The sequence below is a fragment of the Pseudopipra pipra genome, chromosome 11 (genome assembly GCF_036250125.1).
Source record: "Pseudopipra pipra isolate bDixPip1 chromosome 11, bDixPip1.hap1, whole genome shotgun sequence".
NCBI lineage: Eukaryota > Metazoa > Chordata > Aves > Passeriformes > Pipridae > Pseudopipra > Pseudopipra pipra.
The window spans coordinates 18,573,604-18,580,955 of NC_087559.1; positions in this window are offsets into that span (position 1 = coordinate 18,573,604).

Consider the following 7,352-nt stretch of genomic DNA (forward strand, 5'->3'; position numbering starts at 1 on the left):
AGTCAAGGAAGATTGGACTTCCGAGGTGCTTGCCTTTGCAAGATCAATTTATGGAATAAAATCCCAAATCTCATTATTAAGTCTTCACTTGCAGTTCAGTGGAAAAAGACAATGCAAGTGACTATCAGAAATAGGTTTGCTGTAATTATTAAAAATAAAACAGATTAAATTATTAGTCAGTTAGTATGGTTTTAGTTTTAGCTACTATTGAGAAAAATTAAAATGTATGAAGATAATGGAAAAATAAGTCACTGGCAGTCCTCTACCTTGGTTTCTGGGTGAACTCCTCAAGAAGTGATCGTTGCATTCACCATTGTAATGCAAAGGTACAGACTCTGTTTGCAAGGTTAATTCAAATCTGGTATAATGTCCTTGGAGGCACTGGCATCAGACCAAAATGAAATCACAGTGGATGAAATCATACTAAAAAATGGATTTTGCCAACACGACAGAGTTGCAAAGGTGGCATGTAGGAGTTTTTTGGATAGTCTGAGTTCTGAGGAGGGTTCTTTTGGCACCCAGCAATAAAAATTCTGTACTCACAAAGAGGGTATTTTTCTGATGTAAGCTATTTTTGGTTCCCCAAAGGCATAACTTTTAATTTGCTCTTTGTAGAAGAATGTGAGCTGCTTATCTGCCAGGTAAAATAGAAGTGCAGTGTATTTCTACCTTGTGGGACCACAATAAATTGTCATTACTGGAAATTATACAACTTAATTCATGTGTTATCACAGAATGGGTTGGGTTGGAAGGGACCTTAAAGAACATCTAGTTCCAACTCCCCTCATATGGGCAGGGATGTATTGTGAGGGAGGAAACAGTGGGCTGTAAAGCACCACTTATGAAGTTTATATGTGATCTTTCATCCCTGTTTGCTCTTCACCACTCTTCATTTGTACACAATAAAGCTGTACATGTTCACTAACACCCAGCCTGGAATGCAATTAACCCAGAGTTTCACTGAAAACCTTCTGAATCCAAGGAAAGATGTCCAAATGTGGGATCAAGCCTGGAGTGTAGTAGCTGTTCATGCTCGGAGAAAAACCACATTTGTATTATAAGTGACACGACTCAAGTGTTCGTGGTCTGGGTTCTGGCTGCTCTCAGTCAGACAACATTTCAGGTCAGCAGCCTTTGAACCTTCTACTCATGGAATTGGCCTCCAGATATGGCACGTATATGAGTCTGACCTTTACCACTCTCTCTGTCAGTCCTGGATAAAGAAATCGGAACTGTGCAAGCAGGACAGAGTCAGTTTGGAGAGCAAACCTCCAGCTGTGTCAGAAGCATTCTTTAATATCCATCTTGCTTTTTTGGGGTCATGTGCAACGCTGCACCACAGCCCAGAGCAGACAATCCCATGGCTCACGAGTGGTGTTCCCACCAAACTGACAGAGTGAGTAGTTTGGGTACTCTCTGGGTGCTGTTAGGACCCAAAGGGAGCAGGAGTCCATCCTAAATGGAACGCTGGGGATACCTGTCCCAAATATGCAGAAAGGTTGCTTGAAGAACAGTAAATGCCAAGTGTTTTTAAGAATAAATCAGGTGTTAAAAACAGTGGGAGTGAATTACCAGTGCCATTAGGACTCATCTAACAGCCACAAGGCCATGCTCAGTAGTGAGCACAATGTGTTTCTTGCCAGCACTCCCGTCCTGGCTGGTTTTCAGTGGCTGAGAAATTTCTTTCTGTACCAGCAAGAATCCTCCAACTTCCACTTGCAGGAACATTAACACTGGGTTGTGGGCACTGTTCAAACAAGAGGGGGAGAAGCTGTTGTCCAAGGGAGTGAGGCTGGTTTGTCCAGCTCACACCATTCCGTGAAGGAGCAGCTGCACAAGGAGCTGCTGGCCAGGGCAAGGCACAGGACAGCTCGGGGCTCCTGCTGCACCCCACGTTGTTCCCATTGTCCCCAGTTCCTGTCCCCTGCATCCGGCCTGTGCCCTTGCTGGGTGTGAGTGCCTGTCCTGCTCAGAGTTATGATACTTTGGTGAGCAGCCAAGGGGCTGAGGATACAAGCTAGAATAGCATTTCCTTCCCCAGACCATTGTGCCAGGTGGTGGGAGCTGTGCAGCCCCAGCTGTCCCTGCCCTCTGCAGCCATCCTGGGGTCAATGGCAACCTTAAGGCATCTCAGGAAGGAGCATCTTGCCAATTCCATGGGGCAGCAAACCTTCTCCAACAGCTCTGATTGTGAGAAAACTAAGTGAGAATTCGGAATTTTCCTGCTGAGTGCGAAGACAGGAGGGCACCTCTGCAAAAGCAAATACAAAGGCAATCCACAAAATGAGTTTCTAGTCTGTGCTGGGACCAAAATGAGACAGTTCAAAACTCCCATCAACAACAAATCCAGAAAATCAAGAAAAGCCCCTGTGAAATCCAGTTAAGACTCTTATTCTTGAGCTGCAGTACTGGAATCCAGTTTTTCTCAGCTCCAGCAGGTATCAGCCAGTGCAGGCAGATTCTTTTCCTTTTTCTTTGTTTGTGATGGACCTCTTCTACTTTGCACAAATAAATAGACATCAACAGTGCTCATCTGGAGGGCAGTGCAGGGACTTGAAACCTTTGTCCTCACGTTGCAGGTTTAACTCATTGGCCTCTCCTTGTCCCTTGCCTGGTCTTCCTCTGATCTGCATTCAGCCAAATGAATCCAAGGTCTGGCATCCAGAAGAGCTGAGCAACAAGCAGCTGGATTCTGAATACTTAAATATAGATTTAAGAGCCTAAGGTTAGGCACTGGTTTTGAAATTCTTGTGCAATTCACGTTGTGAGACAGTGTAGGGACAACAGCGTGTCCAGGAGACACAACAAACATTCTCCTTTACATCAGAAACAAGCCTTCAGTAAGGAGTGGATGGAGCACTTACCCAATCTGTCGTGGCGTCTGTTGTTTGTTGGGTTTTTTTTAAGACATTCCAAAGTACCCTACAGATTTCTGAAGAAATGTCTTGTGCATTTTTTTTGTTTTCAGTAAAATGACGACAACAACAAAACGAATGAGTCCCATGCTACAGATCAGACAATGTTTCTTAAGAGGGCTTTAAAGCCTGTTGTTACACAAATACAATTTCTACTGCCAAGGGTAAGCTAATATATTCTTGGCATGCCTGGTGAGTCTTAAATCACAGACAGTGGGTACATTCTGCCTGACAGCCAGAGGAACAAAATTCCCTCTGATAGATGCATGGTAAAGAACCTCTTGTTCAAAACAAAGCTTGTCCCACCGTGCTCACACCTCCTCGAGCTCAGGAGGCATTTTGCATATGTTAACACTGCAGGGCACAAGAATGTTGTCATATGATTATATCTGCTGATTTTCTTAGAAATTACCCCAGCTGCATTTTAATGCTGCTGCTATAATTTGAAATGAGTAATTGCTCAATGGATTAAGAATCCAACATATTTTATTGGGCATTTTAATATGTCTTTCAAATGCGGTTTCAAAGATAAAATCTCAGCCTCCAAATTGCACCTTTACCAAAGAAAACATGTGTCTCTGCTCAGACCATTCTCAGCTCTCTGGGTTTGCAACACTGTGTGTGACCAATCCAGTGGAGAAGGTTATTTCAGGAGGGGTCTTCCAGCAAATTGCCCCAAATGTTTAGAGGCAGTACCAGCCAGATCCATGTCACTGATGGGGCAGGGTGAAGCCAAGGGGTTGCAGGTGAGGGAGCAGCCTCAGATCACTCCCAAAGCCAGCTGCACACCAAGCCTCGTTCTTAGTCCCCCTCTTACAGCATTTTCTGTAGTATTCCTGAAAATGTTTCTTTTTCCAAGGAAAAATCCGTTATAAAACAGCACTAGAAATATTTTAATTTACAAACAAGAAAGCTAACCCAGGGCTGTTCCTTTAACCTTCCATTTCTGCAGCTGTCATTGCAGGTGAACAACTCCCTTTTTCTTTTTTTTTTCTTTTTTTTTTTTTCTTTTTTACCTTTTTTTTCCCCTGCTGGTTGTTTTGTGATAGCTACTTTCTCATGTCTCATAGAAGAGCAGGGGTGCCTGGATACTAAATAGTAAACCAAAATGAAATTATATGTTTTCCAGCCAATGTAATGCTGCAGTTACTGGGCCAGGGCACATCACTGGGGCTGACTTGGACAGGGCAGCTTTTTCCCTACTACACACTGACTCTAAAATCAAGTGTGTCCCTTCTGTTTGTGCAGACTTATTAAAGCCACCCATGGTGGGAAATATCCATTGGTGCTATAATATTAAAGTAGAAAACTACGGTTTGAAAGAAGCACTAAGGGAGATGAGAAAAGATTCTGTACATTAAAATAAAAAAAAAAGACAGAAATCACAGTTCTACCAAGGGAAGATGAGGAAATAACAGAAGAATAAAGATTAATTGTTCAATAGCTTCTTTGCTGAAGTCTTCACAATAAAAGTTTAATTCCCAGCAGATCCTTAGAATAATTCAAATTAACAACAACTGGAGTACAGAGTAGGAAGAGAATAGGTTAAATATGTTCAGCTGGGTTAGATACATTCAAATGAGAAAGCTGTAAGGAAATTCACCCTGGAGTATTTAAGGAAATAGCTGAAGCAATCTGAACCATTAAATGATTATCTTTAAGGACTCATGGATCATAGAAAAGTGAGGTCTCAAAAGACTCAAGAAAGGACAGATTTCTTTCTTCTATTTTTTTTCCTTCTTATAGGAAAAAGAAAGGACCAAGAGTATTACAGGTTAGTCTACCTTCAAATAGCTAAATAGTTACTGATTTGTTTATTATCCATCTTAGAATGTCCAGCCAATGGCAACATCGTAAGTATTTTTGTCAAGAGTAAAATCATGCCACATTGATTTAATTTCCTTTTTTGACAGAATAACTGACCTTGTGAACCTGAGGGAAGCAGTGGAAATGCTGTGACACGACTGGACAACTGAATGTAACATTCACATAGAGAAGCATTGAAAGGTGTTACTGTTGCAGGTGCAAAAATGGATGAAAAAGTATTTCTGAATAGTTTGCTGTCCAAGTGAGAAATCATACCAGCTGGGATCCCCAGGGGGATTCCTGGGGGCTATTTGCTTAATGAGTAGGATAACAAAATATACAGTGCACCTAGAGTTCCTAAATCACATCACAGACGCTCAAGCTTTGCAGAGCAGAAGATTTTAATTGAACCTGATCTTGAGATATTGGAATGAGTGTCTGGAATCAACACTGAGGTTCAGCAAATAGAAATGTGGAGTTTTACCCGTACAAGGAAAAACTCTAATAGGCCATTCCAAACTGTGGAATAAAAGGCAATGTAACTTGAGGATGTGGATAAAGCAAATCACAATCCCAATGCACAACAGTGTTGTGCTGCTGTTGCTAAAAAAGGCAGGCACTGCTTGGTAGCCAAAACATCTGTTTGGCTGACAACTGGCTCTCACCAGGACTGTTGTGTCCTGCTCTTGACTTTCATGGCACAGCCCTAAGATGCCTGAAAAGGAGACAGGGAAGGAGAACTGGGAAATACCAAAAGAAAACCACCTTATTTCACTTCTCAGGAATGTCTCTCCATAGGACGGCCTCGCTCCTTGGAGAGGAAAACCACCCTTCCCAGCAGCCCCCACTCTGGGATTTCTGGGTGGCATTTCAGGTCCCTGTGTGTCAGCACTGGCTGGCAGTGCCTCCCTCCCATCCAAGCTGGGCTTTGGGGGCAGCAGCTCTTTCGAAAGACATTTGGAAGCCAGGCAATGGCAGGGCTCTGTCCGTGCCTCCCTGCCGGGCTCCCCCGGCCCCGGTCCCGTGCACGGGCTGCTGTTCCCACGAATTGCTGCAGAGTGAGGACTTGATGTTCCCCCGTTCAAGAAAAAGCCTCAGGAAATTGCAAAAAGTCCGAAAAAGCCACAGTTTGTTTTCATAACATTCTTTTCCTTTTAGAGATTTAATTTCTCTTTTCTTTTCTTTTCTTTTTTTTTTTTTTTTTTTTACAATCTCTCTGATAGTTCAGGAGTTAATGGACATTAATGATCTAAAAGCTGCAGAAAAAAACTGTGGCACCAGACACTGGAAAGGTAGTTTGGCTAATTAGCAGGGCTTCATTTATGTAGGAAAAAAAGGATGTTTTAAGTTACACTAAGGAACCTCAGTTTCGTTTGTTTGTTTGTTATTTTTTTTTCCCAGTATCTGTTTCTGAATGAATTTCCAAGTTCCCTCTAGGTCCTCTCTTCTAACTATTTTATTATTTACAAGACAAAAATGTGCATGTATGTTATGGCTTGATTTCCTAATACTTAATTTAAGTCTGTCCAAAAGCCAAACATCCAATTAATCTCATTCTGCAATGGGGAGAGTTCAGCATGGCATTAATCTCCTGCAAAGATCGATGTTTCAGGCTTGGGTATGGCTTTATCTCTGGAGATACTGCTCCTTCTACAGGCTCTGGCTGTAAATTTTAGATGACTAAATAAAAATGAGACAAATCATAGTCTCCATGATAATGTGACACCCTATATCTTCTTTCCAGTCATATACAGAAGGGCTGTTTCTCTCACCTAATGTATGAAATTTTAAAGGAGTCTGCTCCTATAACTAAATAATCTCCTGTAACCATGGAACCTAGCAAATCTGATGCCATTAGCTCATTTTTCTCTTTCCCTTCTCACATTCATATCTGTGAGACTCGTCAAATAACCGGAACACAATTATTTTGTGTTGGGCAAAGGAAACCTGAGGCACAAGAAATGTTGCGTCTGCCCAGAAAAAAATCTAAAATGTCCCTCTATTACGCAGCCCCTCCACTTTGGTGAGGTTGTGTGGACTCCTACCCACACTGAGGTGTGTTTGCAGGGCTGGGGGTGCCCGAGTGCCACAGGGATCTCCTGTCACTGAGGACACTTGCCACTGGCTGTGCCTCTGGCCTTGGCAGAGCCACACCCAAAGGGCTGAGCTTTGCTTTACAGAATACACCCTCAGCTCCACACAGGCTAAGATTCTTGGAAGGGGATCTCTGCCATCCATCTGCACTGTATGCACAAGAAAAGGGCTTTCAGCTTTTTCGGAAAATTAATTAGCTGTAGAATCTCAAAGAGCACCCTAAGTCTGAATTTAGAGCTCTCAGTATGAATCCATCCATCTGGAAATCACTGTAGGAGCAGCAGATTGAGTTTGTAATACAGACGTGATCTGATGGCAATATTTATCTTAATATCCAAGAGAAAGGGTTCAAATTTGCCTTTCCAAAGCATGATCTAGTCTTGCCTGGGGGCCTGTTTTAGATTGCATCATGCATGTCACTGGACCATCTCCCAAAATGTTGGGTGCTTGGAACTGGCTGTTCCAGGTGACAGTTCCCCTCTTTGTTTCCAGCTGTTGCATTTACTATTAGTGGACAAGCAGCAATACATTAAATGC